The following is a 22597-nucleotide window of genomic DNA, read 5'->3' on the forward strand; positions in this document are numbered from 1 at the left end:
AAGGAAGAATTGCTGGTGCATCTGTATCTGGACATCTGGCTCATTCAGGTAACGTCAGAGAACCATTGCAGACAAGCGGTGGAACTGGTGCTGCAGCGGTCGCGGTCACACGACTGAGTAGTCAATTGGTCCAAGAGTCATCCTGTCCCATCACAAGTGTTGGGATTTCTGGGAGTGCACTTTGATATCAAGCTAGGGAAGGTTTTTCTTACGGAGGAATGCAGCCCTTACCACCCCTGTTCCTCCTACCTTCCCAGAAAAAGCAGCCCAAAACAAATCTACAGAGCTGGCAATCTTCTTTGAAAACAAAATCAAAAATCTACTTGCCCCTCTGGCAACCTCCAACACTTCATCAAATTCCTCACCTCCGGGGGTCTGGATGTGGAGTGAAGGGACATCAAGCCGCCCTGGTTTGGTCTTCAGGAGCGAAAACGCCTGCTAATTACCAACTGCAGGAAGACGCGAGTAGCTGAAAGAAACAGCAATTAAAATCAGCTGATCCTGAGACCTACGTCATCACCAGGTGACCGGGATAAAACCCGAGAGACGCCGGCAGTCCAGTGGGGTCTGGATGTGGAGTGAAGGGACATCAAGCCGCCCTGGGTTGGTCTTCAGGAGCGAAAACGCCTGCTAATTACCAACTGCAGGGAGACGCGAGTAGCGGAAAGAAACAGCAATTAAAATCAGCTGATCCTGAGACCTACGTCATCACCAGGTGACCGGGATAAAACCCGAGAGACGCCGGCAGTCCAGTGGGGTCTGGATGTGGCATGAAGGGACATCAAGCCGCACTGGTTTGGTCTTCAGGAGTGAAAACACCTGCTAATTACCAACTGCAGGGAGACGCGAGTAGCGGAAAGAAACAATTAAAATCAGCTGATCCTGAGACCTACGTCATCACCAGGTGACCGGGATAAAACCCGAGAGACGCCGGCACGCAGCTGACACCGGTGCGTGGCTTAGACCGGCTTTGACTGGGCTTTGACTGCACAACTGGACTCTTTCGGAGGATTGATGAGGCGAAAAAGGAAAGCGAGATTCTTCACATTGTCGCCCACCACAACCAGAATAGGCCCTATGGATGCCCACGTGAGTCGACAGGGACTGCCTGTAATGGACACTATGCGAGACTTATCTGAAGCCTCGCTTAGTCCAGGTAATCAGCCTACTCCCCCTCAACCGCAAAGGAATCCAAGTGGAGAACAACAGGATGGAAAAGAATCGCCAAACGTGAGTGCAAAAAATGTGCATGAAGCGTTGGCTGACTGAGCTCTCCTTCAGCCTCAAAGTTTCTTCAACTGAGGCGTGTGAATAGAACCTTGTTGTGACCATTGGTAACACTCAGATTAACTCTGTTGACCCTGCCAATGTGACTCTCTCGGACCTTTGGAGGGTTCTGGTAAAGCTCGACATGAATTTAACTCAAGTTAACTCCTCTCTATCATCGTTAGTGAATGCTAATAGATCATCTATATTGGAACAGGGTAAAAGATTGAGTGCAGCTGAAGTTATGTTTAATGAGGTATCAGAGAAAATTGGTAGTATGCAGAATCTGGAAAATGTGTTAAAGATAATATCTTCTTACATACTGAAATAGAAAATGTGGGAAATTTAATAAGAGTTAAAAACTTAAGATTGGTTAATTTTCCAATGACTAGGTTACTATCCCCAACAGAAATGTTGGTTAAATATTTGAAAGAAGTTTTAATGTATGTGGATAAAGAAATTCCAGCTATCTCTAAGATATACTATTTTTCTTCACGATATAATAAAAATAGTAAGATGAATGAAGAAAATAGCATAGGAATCACCACTTTTCTAGAGGAATCTACTGATATTATTAATAATAGAGCAACTCTCTTTGTATCCTTTATGGCTGAGAGATAAGGAGTATATGCTTGAGAAATTCTTTAGGAATAAAGATATTCAATTTTGTGGCCAAAAAATTTATATATTTCCAGATGTCTCAAGAGTGACACAGGCCCGTAGAAAGCAGTTCTTGACTCTGAAAAATAAAACCCTTGAAATTGGAGCAACATTTTATTTGAGATATCCTTCAAGATGTTTTATTAATTTCAAGGGAAAGAAATTCAGTTTCAATGAACCATTACAATTAGAGAATTTCCTGAAAGATAAAACATGCCAGGCTATTAACCAAGATTCGATTCTAGGAGAGGCATTAGAAAATAAAGAAGAAGTTGCCCCTTCACATGATGTTTAATTATATAAATGTACATGTACTTGTTTTCTGTTTATGATATGGACCCCTCTCATTATTAGATCCAACTTGGAAAATATGAGTATATAAAGTTTGAATTGGTTTATGTAAGGATTTCTTTGATTTGTGAAGTAACATGTTTATGTAGAATGTTTGAAAATGCTAATAAAGAAATAATTGAAAAAAAAAAATTCCTCGCCTCCACCTAGCCAAAATCCCTCACCAACTATCCACAAACAGACGCTAGAATCTCTTGAACCCACATCATCCCTGGAAATCGAATCGATAATCAAGAATATGAAGCCTTCTTCACACCCATTGGACCAAATACCGACCAAACTCCTTCTCACCATTCCTAACACCATTGCTAAACCTCTGGTTGACATCATAAATTGCTCCCTCACGCAAGGATCTGTCCCTGACTCTTTAAAAATTGCTTCCCTGAAACCCTTATTAAAAAAACCCAACCTGGACCCAGCTAACCCTGTAAATTTCCGCCCCATTGCAAACTTACCTTTTATAGCCAAGCTAATGGAAAAGCTGGTCAACATCCGACTCACAGACTACCTTGTCTCTCACAACATTCTCTATCCTTCTCAATTCGGATTCAGGAAACGCCTAAACACAGAATCCCTCCTTCTTTCTTTAACGGACAACATCCTGATGGGCCTAGACAAGGGACAATCCTACCTTCTAGCCCTTCTCGATATTTCTGCGGCGTTCGACACGGTAAACCATGCTATCCTCATCAACCGTCTAATGGAAATAGGCATCTCTGGCTCTGCACTGCTCTGGTTCAAATCCTTTCTGAACAACAGGCACTACAAAGTTAAAATAAATGACAAAGAATCACACCCCATACCTTCTAAACAAGGAGTACCACAGGGTTCATTACTCTCCCCTACCCTGTTTAATATCTATCTACTTCCTTTATGCCAGCTACTCAATAGCCTCATCCTCACCCATTTTATATACGCGGACGACGTGCAGATCCTAATCCCCATCTCGGACCCCATCTCCTCTACTCTAAACTTTTGGAACAGCTGCCTACACGCCATCAACCTCCTTCTCTCGAGTCTCAACCTGGTCCTTAATACGTTATCGCTAGGGTTATCTCCCCTAGCGATAACAACCCCCTCACCAACAACGCAATTATTCCACTAGCAAGCCAGGTTAGAGACCTTGGGGCCACCCTTGACTCTAGAATGAACTTCAAAAAGTTCATTAACACCACAACTAAAGAATGCTTCTTTAAGCTACAGGTCCTGAAGCAACTAAGACCGCTCTTACACTTCCAGGATTTCCGTTCAGTTCTTCAAGCCATACTGTTTTCAAAGATCAACTATTGCAACGCACTACTACTCGGTCTCCCCGCCTCATCTACTAAACCTCTACAGATGGTGCAAAATGCAGCAGCCAGGATCCTTACAAACACATGTCGTAAGGACCACATCACACCAATCCTAAAAATCCTACACTGGCTACCCATCCAATATAGAAAACTCTTCAAGACTCTTACCATCATCCGCAAATCTGTCTACCAGCAATCCACACTCCAACTCGCCATCCCTCTCGAACTACATTCTTCCGCAAGGCCGATTAGATCCGCATACAAAGGTTCTCTCCAGGCTCCCCCCAACCAAATCCTTGGTTCACAACTCCATACATAAACGAGCACTATCGACAGCGGGACCGCTCCATTGGAATTCACTACCCCCTGATCTACGCCAGGAACAATGCCATCGTTCCTTCAGAAAGAAACTGAAAACCTGGCTATTTGCTCAAGCATACCACTGAAGGAGCCTCATATCATCCCTCCCCCCACCTTCCTACCAGTTTCCCCATCACCTCATCACTCCGCGCTCTGGTCCCTGCCCTCCCCTCACCCACTCGATTACCTCCCTGCTCCTTTACCCACAGGAAATGTTATGCTTCTTTACCCACAGGAAATGTTATCCTAGTAACTGCTCTGATAAATTATACACTGAATCAAGCAACTCTTTGTTAAATATATATGTACCGCTACTTAATCTACTGTTTGCTGCTCAACTATATTACTCTCCAGTTGTATTAGTTTGAACTTCTTCTCCATCTCTCCAATGCCCAAGTTTATGATCCCTGTTTTATTGTAACTTTGTCTTCTCTATAGTTGTTAATGTGTTTTTCCCCTAGTTCTATTGTAAACCAGTACGATAAGACTTGTCTTGAGCATCGGTATATTAAAAGAATTTAAATTAAAAAAAAAAATTAAATAAGTTGCAGTCGCAGGTTCGCGGACTGCTGGAGAACCTGGTGCCCAGGGTCTGGGATTACCTACTTGTTCTTGGCTCCATGGCGTCCATGTTGGGAGCTCGTGCGTTGGGCGTTTGCTCATATGAGACCTCTGCAGATGGCGTTATTGTCCTGGTGGGATCCATTGTCGGAGCAGTTTAAGCTTCCACTGCCGCTTATGGAGTTAGCCAGATCCAGTCTGTCTTGGTGGCTTGGTCGGGTCGACTTGGAGAATCAATTGGTGCAAGGTCAGTGGAGGAAGCGTCAGTCTTTCAACTGCTTAAAGACGAGAGCAGTGTGGTTGGCATTGTTTGCATTTTTCCCTCTCTTGCACAGTCGAACAGTCAGTGTGTAGTCTGACAATGTGACAACAGTGGCTTATATCAACAGGCAGGTTAGTAGCAAGAGTTTAGTGGTGGCTCAGGAGCTAATACAGTGGGCGGAGCGGCATCTGCAGTTGATAGCGGCCTTGCACATGGCCAGGACCGACAATGTTCAAGTGGATTTTCTCAGCCGTCAATAGCTGGATCCCAGAGAGTGGGAGCTGTTGGGGGGAGCAATGGCTCTCATCTGTTACAGGTGGGGCAAGCCTCACCTGGATTTATTGGCAAGTCAGAAAAATGCCAAGGCACCGCGCTTCTTCTTGGTGAAGGGTTTGTGCTTTAACTCCCTCAAGGTTCAGGTGGCAGCCATAGGTTATCTTCACGGCAAGGTTCACGGGGTGACTCTGGCTGTGTTTTCTTCGAGGGGCAAAGCATTTGCGCCCCCTACTTCAGAAGCTCTGCTTTCCCTGGATCCTTAACTGAGCCCTGATATTAATTCATGGTGTGGCACCATTTGAGCCTCTCAGAAGGGCTACAATCGAAGGGCTACTTTTCAAAGAGTGAGGAGCTTCAAGCTTTGTGTTGTAGAGATCCTTTCTTGAGGGCTTCAGATTCGGAAGTTTTCTTGGGGACGGTTCCAGCCTTTCTACCGAAAATGGTCTCGTCTTTTCATTTAATTCAGTTGGTGGAACTCCTGGCTTTCCCAAATTTAGAGGCTATGAAGTCTCATGCAAAGCAGTTGTGGCTTTTCGATGTCAAGTGCATTGTTGCGGTAAGTTAAAGTTACTAACAGTTTCCGGTTGTCGGGTCACCTTTTTGTGCTATGGAATGGTGCAAAAAGGGGCATAAAATGTTGAAATCCACAATTGCACAGTGGTTGAAGGAAGCCATTGGCTCCGTGTATTTCTGTCCGGTTCCAGAAGGCTTAAGGGCCCATGCTACTCGTTCCCAGTCAGCATCCTGGGCCGAATGTCAACAAGTGTCACCACAAGAGATTTTCAGGGTGGCAACTTGGATGTCTTTGCACACATTCACCAGGTATTATCGATTGGATGTCCAGGCCCCAGAAACCATGGGTGTCGGGGAGGGTATGCTTAAGCGTGACTGCCCAGGTCCCATCCCAGTTAGGGAAGCTTTGGTACATCCCAGGAGTCTGGACTGATCTGGGTACATACAGGGAAAGGAAAATTGGTTCTTACCTGCTAATTTTCGTTAATATAGTACCACAGATCAATCCACTGTCCTACCCGGATCAGATGGAGTGTTCAGGAGAGTCTGCTCCATAAATCTATTGTTGCATGTATTCTGAAGAACAGCACAGGTTTTGTTCAGTCCTTTGCGGGTTTTTTTTAATGAGGGCAGAGTTTATCCATTTTGTTTCCATTTCCCGCTGCTCATTCAGGTGATATTAATTCATGTTTGGTATTGTTTTTCTACTATCTTGGCTTTGGTACAGATCAATACTGAGGGACTGCAGGTGGCACACTAGGTTATATGGCAGTGTTAGGAAGCTTTCTGTCACCATCTGCTGGCAGGCAGGCAAAACCCAGGAGTCTAGATTGATCTGTGGTACTACAGGAATGAAAGTTAGCAGGTAAGAATCAATTTTTCTATAAAAAGGGGGATAACAACCTAAACTACAGTACAATATGAAAGTTCTAATAGTCAAAAACCTGGCTCAAGAAGCAAGTCTTGAAGCCTTAAGTTCAAAAGGAAGAGCATGCCAGAGGCAGGGCGCCTGCAAACTAAAAGCATGGTAAGTTCTCTCCAAAACTGTGAAGGATTTCAAAGAGGCGTGGGATAAACACTGTGGATCCATAAAGTCTAGAGGATGTGAATGAAATGAAGAGGCATGGGGGCGGTTTGCGGGAACGACGGCTACTACCTGGAGATTAATATCCTTATTCAATAAGCATACACACGGTTAATGCGACTCCAACATTGCTCTATGCTTCAACGGCAAGAGGAAATGTGAAAAAAAGGATTTGCATCCACAAAAAAGCAGGGGAGTAGCCTGCTTGATACGGCGGTTACTACCCCAAACCAAATAAGCCTGATACTTCACTTTCAACGATATCCAGCATAGTTTATGCTTCAACGGCAGGGGGAATGATGAAAAGATGATTTATATTAGGACAACAACCAACAAGGACTGAGTTGCATAAGCTGGATAAACATGCATGGGAGTAGCTTGCTACGACGGCAGTTACTACCCCTAAACAATTAGCTAGATACTTCACTTAGATGCACTCCAGCACTGCTAACTACATCGATGGCAGGGGTGAAAGGGAAATAGATCGATGGCGGGGGTGGAACAAAAATTGAACAAAAAAGTCACTTACAAGGGATAAGAGTAACATAAGTATGGGGGGGAAAAAAGTGAAAACTTGCTGGGCAGACTGGATGGACCGTTTGGTGTTCTTCTGCCATCATTTCTATGTTTCTATTTGTGCAGACTGCAATGCTTGCAGAGGTTTATAAGTAGTAAAAGATCTGACAGATACCTGGAACTACCCCTATCCAAGCACCTAAAATTAATCAAAATTATAAACTTCATCCTCCATGAGACAGGAAGCCAGTGAAGCTGAATGAATAACGGGGTCACATGGTTCTCCCTTTTCCCCCGAAAGATCAATTTAGCCACTGTGAAGAAGTGTATAGAAAGCAAGCTCAGAACACAAGAACATAAGAAATTGCCATGCTGGGTCAGACCAAGGGTCCATCAAGCCCAGCATCCTGTTTCCAACAGAGGCCAAACCAAGCCACAAGAACCTGACAATTACCCAAACACTAAGAAGATCCCATGCTACTGATGCAATTAATAGCAGTAGCTATTCCCTAAGTAAACTTGATTAATAGCAGTTAATGGACTTCTCCTCCAAGAACTTATCCAAACCTTTTTTTAACCTGGCTACACTAACTGCACTAACCACATCCTCTAGCAACAAATTCCAGAGCTTTATTGTGCGTTGAGTGAAAAAGAATTTTCTCATAGGACAAGCAGGATGGTAGCCCTCACATATGGGTGACATCACAGGATGGAGCCCAATCACGGAACACTTTTGTCAAAGTTTCTAGAACTTTGAATGGCCCCTACTGGGCATGCCCAGCATGGCACTAACCCTGCAGCCAGCAGGGGTCCCCCTTCAGTCTTCTTTTTTCCACGCAGCAATAGCCTGCAGAGATTCCTGAAAGAAATTTTCCTCACGGAATTACTAAGAGTTAATTTGCCACACAGGGGTCCCCTCCTTTAACTTTTCCAAGCCGTGGTACTCCGGTAAGATTTTACCCATTTTTCCGTCGATTACCGTTGAGTTTAGCCCTCACAGCCTACTGGCCGTCGACCATACCGCAGCTAAATTTTTTCCATGGCCATGGTGTCGGGATTCCGTCGGTGCCCGGACTGTAATCGCACCATGTCCATCACAGACCCCCATAAAGTCTGTGTAATGTGTCTTGGACGAGAGCACGATGTTTTGACCTGCACCAAATGTGCCCTAATGACACCAAAAGGTCGCAAGGCCAGAATGGAGAAGATGGAACTTCTCTTCCATGCTCAAACCCCGACTCTGTCCATTGCATCGACGTCATCTGAACTGGCCCCAACTTTGCCCCAGCATCAACCACCGGCCAATGACTGTCCGGCGTCGATGACATCTCGGCCTTCGACACCCTCTACTCCCCCTCAGGACCGAGGGGATCATAGAGATAAACATCGCCATTGACATCGAAAGTCTCGGACTATCGAGGGAGCGAAATCATCGACCTCGCCATTGTCCGAGCCGCCGAAGAAACCCCGTCCAAAAAAGGCACCAACTTTTTCGGCGACCGAGGCAACCCTCACCCGACAGGGTATCGGGAGCCGCGACTCCGCCTTTAACGGTGGTCCCTCCAGCTATGCCTCTGCCTCCTTCTTCTGTTCCGGAGCCGAGGCTGCTTGCTCCAGGTCTCCGAGAAGAACTGGACCGGATGGTTCAGGAGGCCATCGACAAGGCGATGCAACGACTCCAGGTTTCTCCGGCACCGGCACCGATTGTGGAACCAACCACCGACCCGATTCCGGCAGCATTGGCACCGCTGCTCTCCAGGATGGAAGCACTCATTGCCGCTTTTCCACCGATGGACCCCGGTCACCGATGGCTCCGGTGCCCTCCCCGCTTACTTTGTCATCAGGAGGAGAAACACCGTTCCACATCCCTCCATCGGGAGTTCTGCCTCAGCCATCGATGCCTACGTCCCTCGTCACCAGTTCCAACCATCGGTGCCGATACACCCGTTGGTGCCACCGAGCCAGCCATCAATGCCCTCGATGCCTGCGTCGGTGCCTTCGATGCCTTCATCAGTGCCTCCAATTATTCCTTCGGAGCCTAGACCAGGACCCTCTGGTATCCCACCATCCTGTCCCCCTCTAGCTCTTAGAGGGGCAGGTGCTGATCCCTATGATACCTGGACTGATGATTCTTCACCAGACACCGATGATTTGCTTTCACCACCTTCACCTACTGAAAGTAGAAAGCGTTCTCCTCCAGAGGACCTTTCCTTTATAAATTTTGTGAAGGAAATGTCTGAATTGGTTCCCTTCTACTTACAGACTGAACAGGATGATAGACATCAGATGATGGAGTTCCTTCAATTCCTGGATGCTCCCAAGGAAATAACCTCCATCCCTATCCACCAGGTTCTTCTGGATCTCCTTAAGAAGAACTGGGAACATCCTGGCTCCATTGCTCCAGTCCACAGAAAAGATGACACTACCTACTTGGTGCAGTCAGCTCCAGGTTTTCAAAAACCTCAATTGGATCACCAGAGTTTAATTAGGGAATAGCCACTGTTATTAATTGCATCAGTAGCACGGGATCTTCTTAGTGTTTGGATAATTGCCAGGTTCTTGTGGGCTGGTTTGGCCTCTGTTGGAAACAGGATGCTGGGCTTGATGGACCCTTGGTCTGACCCAGCAAGGCAATTTCTTCTTTCTTAGTCTGTAGTGGTAGAATCCGCACAGAAGAGAGCAAAAAGATCAAAGCCTCACACTTCTTTTCCTCCTAGCAAGGAACAGAAGTTTCTAGATACCATTGGTCGCCGTGTCTTCCAAGGATCAATGCTCATCTCCCGAATTTCCGCTTATCAGCTCTATATGATCCAATATAATAGGGTCATTTTTAAGCAGATACAAGATTTAACAGACTCCCTGCCTCAGCAATTTCAAGAACAACTCCAAATCCTAGTAAACAAAGGGTTTGAGGCAGGCAAGCATGAGATCAGATCATCCTATGATATCTTTGATACTGCTACTAGAGTATCTGCAGCAGCTATTTTGGCAAGGAGAAGGGCCTGGCTCAAGTCTTCCGACCTTCGCCCTGAGGTACAAGACAGGTTATCGACCTGCCCTGTGTCGGAGACAATTTGTTTGGTGAGCAGATTCAACGGACAGTGGCAGAACTTAAGGACCATCATGAGATCCTAAGACAGCTCTCTGATGCCTTCTGACTACTCTTCTAAACAGCCTTTTAGGAAAGACTCTAAGAAGTCATTCTTCCGCCCGAAGAAATCCTACCTGCCTCCAGCCAGATCCCGTTCCATGAGACCTTTTCAAAAAGCCCAGTCTCGTCAGACACGGAAACAAAAACCGCAAGCGGCTCCTCAGTTGGGTCCCGCTTCAGGTTTTTTACTTCTACCTAGACAGTAGCAACCAGCTTCCATTGCCTCACATACCAGTGGGAGGTCGGTTGTGCCACTTCAACATCATATGGCACTCAATCACCTCAGACCAATGGGTACTGGCGATAATTGCTCAAGGATACCATCTGAACTTTCTCTCCGTACTACCAGATTCCCCACCTCTACCGACGTGGAGAACATCCGATCACTCCATTCTTCTGGATCAGGAGGTCTCCCTCCTTCTTCAGTCCAAAGCAATAGAACCCGTACCCTACTCTCAGCATGGCCTAGGATTCTATTCCCGGTACTTTCTAATCCCCAAAAAATTGGGAGGTGTTCGTGCTATTCTGGACCTAAGGGCTCGCTTCTTCCTCTTCTACAAAGCGGAGACTGGCTCTGCTTTCTTGACCTCCAGGTCGCATACACTCATATTGCGATAACTCCATCTCATCGCAAATACCTGAGGTTTCTAATAGGCCCCAAGCACTACCAGTACTGAGTGCTTCCATTTTGCCTAGCGTCTGCGCCACAAGTCTTCACAAAATGCTTTGTAGTGGTTGCAGCCTTCCTAAGGACTCAGGGTGTTCACTTCTACCCTATCTATTTATTTATTTATTTTATTTATTAACTTTTCTATACCGAAGTTCAGGTAACAGTGTTGCCTATCACTCCGGTTTACATTGCAAATTATAATAATAATAATAATGTCCGCCGCCCCTCTTCGCCGGCGGACATCGAGGGGAACCGGTGGCTCGGGCCTGCGCAATCGGCGCTGCAAGCCCATCAGGGTAAGGCCTTTCGATCTCACCCTTCCCCCCAACGGGCTCCACGCCGACCGCGAGGCTTCTCCCTCCGGCCCTCCGCCTCTCCGGGCCCAACTTACCTTCGCTTCCCTGCAGCCTACCACAAATCCAGCGCAGCGGTGATGTCATCGACGGGCGTCGCTGAGAGGATTTAAAAACCCTCTCTCCTCCCGGCAGCTCTCTCTTTGCCGGCGGACATCGAAGGGAACCGGTGGCTCGGGCCTGCGCAATCGGCGCTGCAAGCCCATCGGGGTAAGGCCTTTCGATCTCACCCTTCCCCCCAACGGGCTCCACGCCGACCGCGAGGCTTCTCCCTCCGGCCCTCCGCCTCTCCGGGCCCAACTTACCTTCGCTTCCCTGCAGCCTACCACAAATCCAGCGCAGCGGTGACGTCATTGACGGGAGTCGCTGAGGGGATTTAAAAACTCTCTCTCCTCCCGGCGTTGCGCGCCGAAGGAGCGCGACAAAGGGGCCCGCCCCTTTGTGCGCCCCTTCGTGCAGCCCCCGTGGGCAGCCAAATAGCTTAAGCTCTCTCTCCGCGCCATCACTAATCAAATTAATAAGATCTAACCGTCAACCCCTCGCAAGCATGAAATCGCCCTCAAATCCACACAACCTCGGCAGAACCCCAGACTCTTCTCAAGACAAGGACAACGCCACAGAGACTACAAGGACCAACTCCACAGAGACCACACTACAGAGACTTCACCAACCACGAGACTACGCCACAGAGACTACACCACAGAGACTATACGCCACAGAGACTACGCCACAGAGACTACACCGACCATGAGACTACGCCACAGAGACTACACCGACCACGAGACTACGCCACAGAGACTACACCACAGAGACTGCACCACAGAGACTGCACCACAGAGACTACACCACAGAGACCACACCGACCACAGAGATTACGCCACAGAGACAACAGAACTCCATTCCCATCCCACTATAAGGACAACACCACAGAGTCAGAAGATCCCGCCTGCAATCCCACACCCACAAAACATCCTTGCGGGACAAGGCCTTCACCCACTGCCCCTCCTTGAGGCGTGTTCTACTCTCCTTCTCCACCCTCTACTCGTCCACCACAACAAACTCTCTCAAAATCAAAAATGCTGAACCGCTTACGCACCTACAAATCCCTCATTTTATTTTATTTATTTATTTAAAGGTTTTTTATATACCGCGGAACATTTCAAACATCACCTCGGTTTACAATGAACAATAATTTAGCAACAGGCTTTACAATCAAACTAGAGAGAACAAGCAAATATAAATCAACAAGGCAATGAATCAGCATATGGTACAATTAAATCCATCTAATCTTATGGGAGAAACTATGTATATTTACCAACGGTATATACTTCAATAAATTATGTACAAATCAAATATACAATCTATGTATAATTAGATACATTCTGGTCGCAGAAGGCAGAAAGTAGTAAGAGGGAAGGGGGGGGAGGAGAGAGGCTGGCTGATGGAGTGGAGATAGAATGGTAGGAGAGGGAGGCTGTTAGAGGTAGGAAGGCTGTTTGAGGAGTCTAAGGGCATTATGTATAAGCTTCTCTGAAGAGCCAAGTTTTTAAGTTTTGTTTGAATTTCTTGATACAGGGCATTTTATTCCAGATGTTTGTTCCTGCTATGGTAAATGATCGATCTCTTGTGGAAACATGTTTAATTTGTTTGAAAGTGGGAGTCTTGAGTTTGGCTAGGTGTATTGTTCTTGTAGGTCTATTGGATTTGTGGAATGTAAAGTGGTCAGAGAACCATTGCATTTCTTGATTGTAGATTGATTTGTGTATGAGGGTTAGAACTTTGTATGAAATTCTCGATGCTACTGGTAGCCAGTGGAGGTATTGGAGTTCCGGTGTAATGTGGTCATGGCGATGCGCATTAGTAAGTATTCGGGCGGCTGCGTTTTGTAACATTTGTAATGGTTGTAATGAGTTTTTAGACAATCCAATCATCCCTATAATGATTTCCCCCACCACTCAGTTTTTAGGACTCTCTCTATTCACCATCATTCTATTTAACGCTCAATCACTCACTAACAAAACAATAATACTCAACGATCTTCTGCAGGATACAACCCAAGACTTTTGCGCTATAACCGAAACATGGCTAAAATCTTCGGACATCGCCCTCATAAACCAATTACCAACATAGACTTATGATTTTTTTTCTATCCCAAGGCAAAAAAAAAGAGGCGGGGGTATCTTCCTAGCTGTCAAAAATTCTCTGAGATTCTCACACTACCCAATCCACTCCGCTACCAAACTAGAAATAGGATTGTTTAAATCTGAACATCTGCAAATCCTCCTAGTCTACGCCCCTCCAGGCCTGCTAGATTCTGATGCCTCTCACATTCTCGAAATCATAGCCTCTCACTTAAACTTAGACACCCCTGCTATAATCTTGGGAGACTTTAACTTGCATGTAGACAAAGTCCCCCTCTCAACAAATTGCGAAGCTTTCCTCAAAGCATTGTCAGCAATGGGTTTCAAACAACAAATCAATAAACCTACTCACAAAGCAGGCCACACGCTGGATCTTCTCTTTACTAACTCCGGCATTTCACAAACCAAACAACCAGAGTGCAATCAAGTCCCATGGTCATGTAGTCAGACCACTCAATAATCTCCACTACTTTTTCACTATTACAACCGGACTCCAAGCAGACCACCAGTCCATCATTTATCTACAGGAAACCTTGCAGCTCAGAGTACCTCACCAAGCTCCTAGCCCCGGATCTCTCCTATATTGATGTCACCACGCCCAACACAGCCCTCCAATCCTGGTCCAAAATAACAGAATCAGTAGCCAACATACTATGTCCTCTGACAACTAAAAAGCTTAAACAAAATGCGTCCAAAAGACAACCCTGGTTTAATGATGAGCTGCGTAAACTCAAACACCTGCTTCGTCAGAAAGAAAGAAAATGGCGTAAAGCCCCCTCTCCTTCCTCACTATCCGATTACAAACGTTCTCTCCACTTATACAAAAACATGACCTTAAAAACCAAAAGAGACTACTATGCCAGCAAGATCCACCACCTCATCTTCGACTCTAAAGCTCTTTTCACCTACGTCTCCAGTCTCACTAAAGCTATCTCACCAGATATTCCAACCGAATTATCCCAGACAAAAGCAGACGAACTGGCTCTTCATTTCAGTAAAAAAATCTCTGACCTCCTCAAACAACTTTCACCAAACAAGGGCACATCCGATAGTACATATCTTCTCCCAAACAAAGACATTCACCTAAACGCCTTCGAACCCATCACCATTTCAGAGATTCAATCGGTTCTGAAGAAAATGAAACCGTCATCACACCCGTTTGATCAAATCCCATCCAAATTACTTCTTCTAATCCCGGATACTATATCAAAATCTCTAGCCGACATCATAAATTGTTCCCTGTCCCAGGGTATCTACCCAGACTACCTCAAAACGGCTTCAATCAAATCACTCCTAAAAAAACCCAACCTAAATGCGAACGATCCCAACAATTACCGCCCCATCTCCAACCTTCCGTTTATAGCTAAAGTTATGGAAAAACTAGTAAACACCCAATTATCAAATTACATCGAGGATCACAAGATCCTCTCCCCGAATCAATATGGATTTCGCAAAGAATCAAGCACCGAAACACTTCTCTCCCTCACGGACTTCCTACTCTCCGGCATAGATAAAGGTCACGCTTACCTATTAATTCTCCTCGACCTTTCGGCGGCCTTCGATACAGTCAACCACCACCTCCTCATAAAACAACTGGCAAACATAGGATTGAAAGGCACAGCACTGACCTGGTTCAAAACTTTCTTGGACAACAGAGGATACAAGGTCAAAATTCATAACAAAGAATCACATTACTTTCCTTCCTCTCAAGGGATGCCACAGGGCTCCTCCCTTTCACCCACGCTCTTCAATGTTTACCTGCTCCCTCTCTGCCTACTACTAACGAAACTAAACCTGAAACACTTCCTTTTTGCAGACGACGTCCAGATCGTGATCCCGGTAAAAGAATCCATCTCTAAAACATTAGAATTCTGGAATAGCTGCCTAACAGAAATCAACCACCTCCTCACCAATCTAAACCTAATTCTCAATGCCTCGAAAATGGAATTTCTACTTATTTCCCCGGAAAACAACAATACCCTTTCAAAGCCACCAACTCTCCTTCAAACCTCTCACGTAAGAGACCTAGGAGCCATCATGGATAACAGTCTCAACTTAAAATCATTCATCAACCAAACCACCAAAGATTGCTTTCACAAATTACATATCCTAAAAAGAATAAAACCTTTATTCCACTCACAGGACTTCAGAACAATTCTTCAAGCAATAATCTTCTCCAAACTAGATTATTGTAACTCGCTACCACTAGGTCTCCCAGCTTCCCACACCAAACCTCTACAAATGGTGCAGAATACAGCTGCCAGAATCCTGACGAACTCTAGGAGAATGGACCACATCACCCCAATCCTCCAGGACCTTCACTGGTTACTGATCCATTACAGAATAATATACAAATCCATCACCACCATCTACATCTATATGCTCCGCCAGGACTACTGGACTCAGATATCTCCCCCCTAATAGAAACAATAGCCAAATACATCAACATGGACTCGCCAGCCATAATAATGGGGGACTTCAACCTCCATGTAGACGCCTCTCCCCTCACCCCTAACTGTGAAGCACTCCTTACCAACCTGGGTGCAATGGGCTTTAAACAAATCATAGAAAAACCTACCCATAAAGCAGGACACACTCTGGACCTCATCTTCATCAATTCTAATATATCTTATAAAAATGATCCTATCTGTACCACAATTCCCTGGTCAGACCATTCAATAATTACAACCACACTCATGACTCAAGAAAGCCCTAAACCTCCTCAACCACCTTCCACCATCCAATTTAGGAAAACCTGCACTTCTGACACACTCAGTGATCATCTCACCAAAGAACTCCCCAATCTGGACACCACTAGCCCAGATGCAGCCTTCCTCTCTTGGCACAATATCACTGAGGCAATAGCAAATAAATTATGTCCTAAAACGGTGAAAATAATCAACTCAATACAGAAGAAGAAACAACCCTGGTTCTCCCCAGAACTCAAGCAGATGAAACAAAACCTCAGACACATAGAATACGAATGGCGTAAGATCCCCAACTCCACTAATTTATCTGATTACAAACGCACCCTCCACAACTACAGGATCACCATCTTAAAGACAAAAAGAGACTTCTATGCCCACAGAATACACGACCTTCAATATGATGCCAGGACCCTATTCTCTTACGTCTCCCAACTCACAAAATCCCCTACACCCACCATTCCAGACGACCAAGCACAAACCAAAGCAGATGAATTAGCACACTACTTTCAGAAAAAAACTGCAGACACATTAGCACGCCTACCAAACAATGCAACTCCACCCTCCATAATTTTCAATTCCAGGACTTATATTGGGGCCATCCTTGATTCCTTTGAACCTACAACACCACTGGAAATCGAATCTATACTTAAGAAACTAAAACCATCAAACCACCCAACAGATCACATTCCAACTAAACTACTGCTTCTCATCCCGAATACTATTTCCAGAGCATTGGCCAACATTATAAATTGCTCACTCGCCCAAGGAATCTACCCGGACAGGCTGAAAACCGCATCCCTCAAACCTCTCCTGAAGAAACCTAACCTCGACACAAATGAACCCTCCAACTTCCGCCCCATATCCAACCTCCCTTTTTTAGCAAAAATCATGGAGAAAGTTGTTAATACACAACTTTCTGTATACCTGGAAGAGCACAATATCTTTCACCCATCCCAATATGGCTTTCGTAAAGCAGTTAGTACAGAAACCCTACTTATCTCCCTTGCCGATCACATCCTCATGGGCCTAGACAAAGGTCAATCTTTTATCCTAGTCCTTCTGGACATTTCATCCGCATTTGACACCGTGAACCACTCCATCCTACTAAATCGCCTAGCAGAAATCGGATTAACAGGATCTGCACACAGCTGGTTTAACTCCTTTCTAAGTAACAGAAGCTTCAAAGTAAAAATCAATAACAACGAATCCCCAGATGTCAAATCAACATTAGGAGTACCACAAGGCTCTTCCTTGTCACCCACACTATTCAATATATACCTCCTGCCCCTCTGTCAACTGCTTACGGTCCTAAAATTAAAATTCTATCTCTATGCAGATGACGTACAGATTCTGATTCCCATTACAGAATCTCTCCCTAAATCTCTCGCCTTTTGGGAAATCTGCCTTAAATCTATAAACAGTCTGCTCACCAACTTGAATCTAGTTCTGAATGCAAATAAGACTGAACTCCTAATCATCTCCTCGGACCACTCGGCCTTAATCAATCCACCAGCAGGCAACACCCAGATCACGCAAGTAAGGGACCTTGGAGTAATCATTGATAACCGTCTGAATCTTAAGAAAGCCATCAATAACACTACCAAGGACTGCTTTTATAAATTACAAGTCATGAAAAGGCTCAAACCCCTCCTCCACTTCCAAGATTTCAGGACAGTGCTCCAAGTCACACTCTTTTCCAAAACAGATTACTGTAACTCTCTTCTCCTCGGGCTCCCTACTTCATCTATCAAACCATTACAGATGCTCCAAAATGCTGTGGCAAGAATCCTGACTAATACCAACAGAGGAACACACATCACTCCCATACTACAGAACCTGCACTGGCTGCCAATCAAATATAGAATATTACACAAGGCTCTCACTATAATCCACAAAGTCATTCACAACCAACAACAACTAGACCTCCAGATTCCCCTCAAATTATACTCATCAGACAGACCGATTCGAGAAGCATATAAAGGCACCCTGCAACCCCCTACAACGAAATCTACTCGCCTATCATCAACCAAAGAACGAACCTTCTCTACAGCTGGCCCAGCCATCTGGAACAAGATGCCCACAGAACTCAGATTAGAACCATGCCCGCTTACCTTCCGTAAAAAACTTAAGACATGGCTCTTCATCCAGGCCTTCACTTAACCTACAGATCCAGCAATTCCTCACTAATTCAGACACCGACTCCTACCTAAACTCTCTGACAAGTGTAGCCTATACACTTATGCCTCTTCTCATCATATTATTGTATTATCTAACTTGTTCAGTTATGCCTTCTATCGCTCCGGCTATCCTAGCCCTCCAGGTTAATACCCCTTGTTATATGTAACTTTCATTTCTTGTTATATGGTTGACTTTGTTATTCCCCTCATGTTATTTGTAAACCGATCTGATATGAATTTCTTTCATGAAGGTCGGTATATAAAAATGTTAAATAAATAAATAAATAAATAAATACAAAGTCATTCACCAACAAGCCCGGATCAACTTACAAATTCCCTTCAAAAAACACACATCCGTCAGACCCATCAGGGAATCCTACAAAGAATCTCTTCAGGTGCCTCACGCAAAAACCATTCATCATAAGTCTCTCAGTGCCAGAGCATTCTCAACCGCAGGTCCACCATTATGGAACTCCATCCCAGTGGACCTGAGACAAGAACCCTGCCTTCCAACATTTAGAAAAAGGCTGAAAACTTGGCTTTTTAAAAAAGCCTTTCCAATCCCTGACTGAGACCTACACCAGACATCTCAACCACACTATCCAATCCTTGACTGAGACCTACACTCGACATCTCAATCACACTATTAAAAATGGTTTTAAATAACAAACTTTGTCATTCGCTGCCATCACCTTCACATTGTTATCATTATCATTTACTATACAAATCACATTTAATCGGACTCAATCTTGTAACCTTGTAAATAAGTTGCTGTAAGTTAAATCCCCCTCTTCTCACCTCCAACTCCCAGTTATTTATTTCCCTGTTTTATTGTAACTGTCACTCTCCTTACAATCCTCTTGTTACAGTTGTTTGAGTTATCTCTTATCTTGCACACTTTGTTAAATGTAAACCGGTTTGATGTGATCCATGTCATGAAAGCCGGTATAGTAAAAATAATAAATAAATAAATAAAAACAATTGGTTAATCAGGGCTCCCACTCAGCAAGCTGCTCTGTCATCCCTCAATCTAACCTTACACACTCTAATTACATTAGGATTTCTCATCAATTACGACAAATCCTCTTTAGTCCCATCTCAAACTTTGTCGTTCATTGGGGCAGACTTGGACACCTTGCAGGCAAAGGCTTTTCTACCTCGACAACGAGCTCTCACTCTCGTGTTTCTTGTACACCAGCTGCAGTCTCAGCACTCCGCGACCGCACGCCACTTTCTCATCCTCCTGGGACACATGGCGTCCTTAGTTCAAGTCACACCAATGGCCCATTTGGCCATAAGAGTCATGCAGTGGACTTTACGGTCACAATGGACTCAATGCATTCAGCCCCTGTCGACCATTGTCCACGTAACTGACTCACTCATCAGTCTCTTGCCTGGTGGAGAAATCAGAACAATCTCCTTCAAGGCTTGCCCTTTCAGGCTCCAGACTCTCAATTAACTCTCACCACCGATGCTTCCAACCTCAGCTGGGGAGCCCATATGGCCAATCTGCAGACACAAGGATCTTGGTCTCCAGAGGAAGCCAAACACCAAATAAATTTCCTGGAGCTTTGAGCAATCAGATATGCTCTCAGGACATTTCAGGATCGCCTCTCAAATCAAGTCATCCTAATCCAGATGGACAACCAGGTGGCCATGTGGTACATCAACAAGCAGGGAGGGACGGGCTCCTATCTTCTGTGTCAGGAAGCTGCACAGATATGGGCGGAGGCCCTCTCCCACTCGATGTACCTCAAGGCCACCTACTTGCCGGGAGTGGACAACGTGTTGGCAGACAAGCTGAGTCGCACCTTCCAACCGCACGAGTGGCCTCTAAATCGATCCCTCTGTAGCGAACTCCATCTTTCAACAATGGGGTTATCCTCAAATAGACCTCTTTGCGTCTCCTCAAAACCGCAAAGTAGAGAATTTCTGCTCTCTTATTCACAGCAAATACTCTCAGCCCAGATACACATTCTCCCTTTCGTGGACAACCGGTCTGCTCTATGCATTCCCTCCATTTCCTCTTCTCTCGAAGACTCTCATGAAGTTACGTCAGGACAAGGGAACCATGATCCTGATAGCACCTCATTGGCCACACCAAGTGTGGTTTCCAATACTTCAGGATCTCTCCATTCGCAGGCACATTCCCTTGGGAAAGGACCCGCTTCTGATTACTCAAAACGACGGGTGCCTCCGCCACCCCGATCTTCAAGCCTTGTCCGACAGCATGGATGTTGAAAGGTTAATCCTTCAGCTACTCAGCCTTTCTGAACCAGTTTCCCATGTCTTGATTGCTTCACGGAAGCCTTCCATGAGAAAAACTTACTCTTATAAATGGAACACGTTTACGTCATGGTGCTCTTCTCAGTCCTTTGACCCTTTTTCCTGTCAAATCACAAAGTTTTTGGACTATCTCTGACTCTTGTCAGAGTCAGGTCTAAAACCTTTTCTTCCATCAGAATGCATGTCAGTGCGGTAGCCGCCTTCCATAAAGGTGTCGGGGATGTTTCTATATCAGTACAACCCCTTGTAACACGTTTTTTGAAAGGCTTGCTTCACCTCAAGCCTCCACTGCGTCCTTAACCTGGTTTTGGGTCAGCTCATGAAACCACCATTTGAGCCTCTTCACTCCTGTGAACTTCGATATCTCACATGGAAAGTGATTTTCCTTTTAGTAATCACTTCAGTTAGTGAATTACAGGCCCTAGTTACCTATCTGCCTTACACTAAACGTCTGCAGGACCGGGCAGTATTCCGCACTCACCCTAAATTCTTACCCAAGGTAGTTTCGGATTTTCATCTAAATCAAACTATCATACTACCTACCTTTTTTCCCAGGCCCCATTCCAATCCAGGAGAGCAGGCTCTGCATACCCTTGACTGTAAACGGGCACTAGCATTCTACCTAGACCGTACAGCTGCCCACAGGAAGAACACTCAATTGTTCGTCTCTTTCCATCCTAACAAATTAGGGCAGCCTGTGGGCAAGCAGACTCTCTCCTCCTGGTTAGCGGACTGCATATACTTTTGCTATCAGCAAGCGGGCATTCCATTTCAAGACCGTGTTAAAACACACTCTGTGAGGGCCATGGCAACTTCAGTAGCACATCTACGATGGGTGCCGCTTCCTGACATTTGCAGGGCTGCCACCTGGAGTTCTCTCCACACCTTTGCAGCCCACTATTGCTTGGACAAAGCCGGAAGACAAGATTCCATCTTCGGCCAGTCTGTCCTTCGTAACCTGTTTACAACGTGACGGGCCAACACCCTTCCGCCTGCCTTGTGGGGTTCAGGATGCCCTCTACCAAATTCCACTCCAGTTGTTGTGCCTGTTGCACGCCTTTGGGTACATTTGATGCATGTTCAGACATCCTCAGCTCGGTACTCACCCATCTGTGAGGACTACCATCCTGCTTGTCCTGTGAGAAAGCAAATGTTGATTACCTGTAACAGGTGTTCTCACAGGACAGCAGGATGTTAGTCCTCATGAAACCCACCTGCCGCCCCGCGGTGTTGGGTTCGTAACATTTTATTATTTTATTTTTAGGCACTGCCTGTAGCTTTTAAATAAGACTGAAGGGGGACCCCTGCTGGCTGCAGGGTCAGTGCCATGCTGGTTATGCCCAGTAGGGACCAGTCAAAATTCTGGAAACTTTGACAAAAGTGTTCCGTGATTGGGCTCCATCCTGTGATGTCACCCATATGTGAGGACTAACATCCTGCTGTCCTGTGAGAACACCTGTTACAGGTAAGCAACATTTGCTTTCTCCAATTAGTCTCAAATGTGCTACTTGCTAACTTCATGGAATGCCCCCTTGAACTTCTATTATTCGAAAGTGTAAATAACCGATTCACATCTACTCGTTCAAGACCTCTCATGATCTTAAAGACCTCTATCATATCCCCTTCTCAGCTGTCTCTTCTCCAAGCTGAACAGCCCTAACCTCTTCAGCCTTTCCTCATAGGGGAGCTATTCCATCCCCTTTATCAAGTTGGTTGCCCTTCTCTGTACCTTCATCGCAACTATATCTTTTTTAAGATGCGGCAACCAGAATTGTACACAGAATTCAAGGTGCAGTCTCACCATGGAGCGATATAGAGGCATTATGACATTTTCAGTTTTATTAACCATTCCCTTCTTAATAATTCCTAACATTCTGTTTGCTTTTTTGACTGCTGCAGCACACTGAGCCGATGATTTAAAAGTATCATCCACTATGATGCCTAGATCTTTTTCCTGGATGGTAGCTCCT

Source organism: Rhinatrema bivittatum, chromosome 5 (genome assembly GCF_901001135.1).
Source record: "Rhinatrema bivittatum chromosome 5, aRhiBiv1.1, whole genome shotgun sequence".
In the NCBI taxonomy this organism is placed as follows: Eukaryota; Metazoa; Chordata; class Amphibia; order Gymnophiona; family Rhinatrematidae; genus Rhinatrema; species Rhinatrema bivittatum.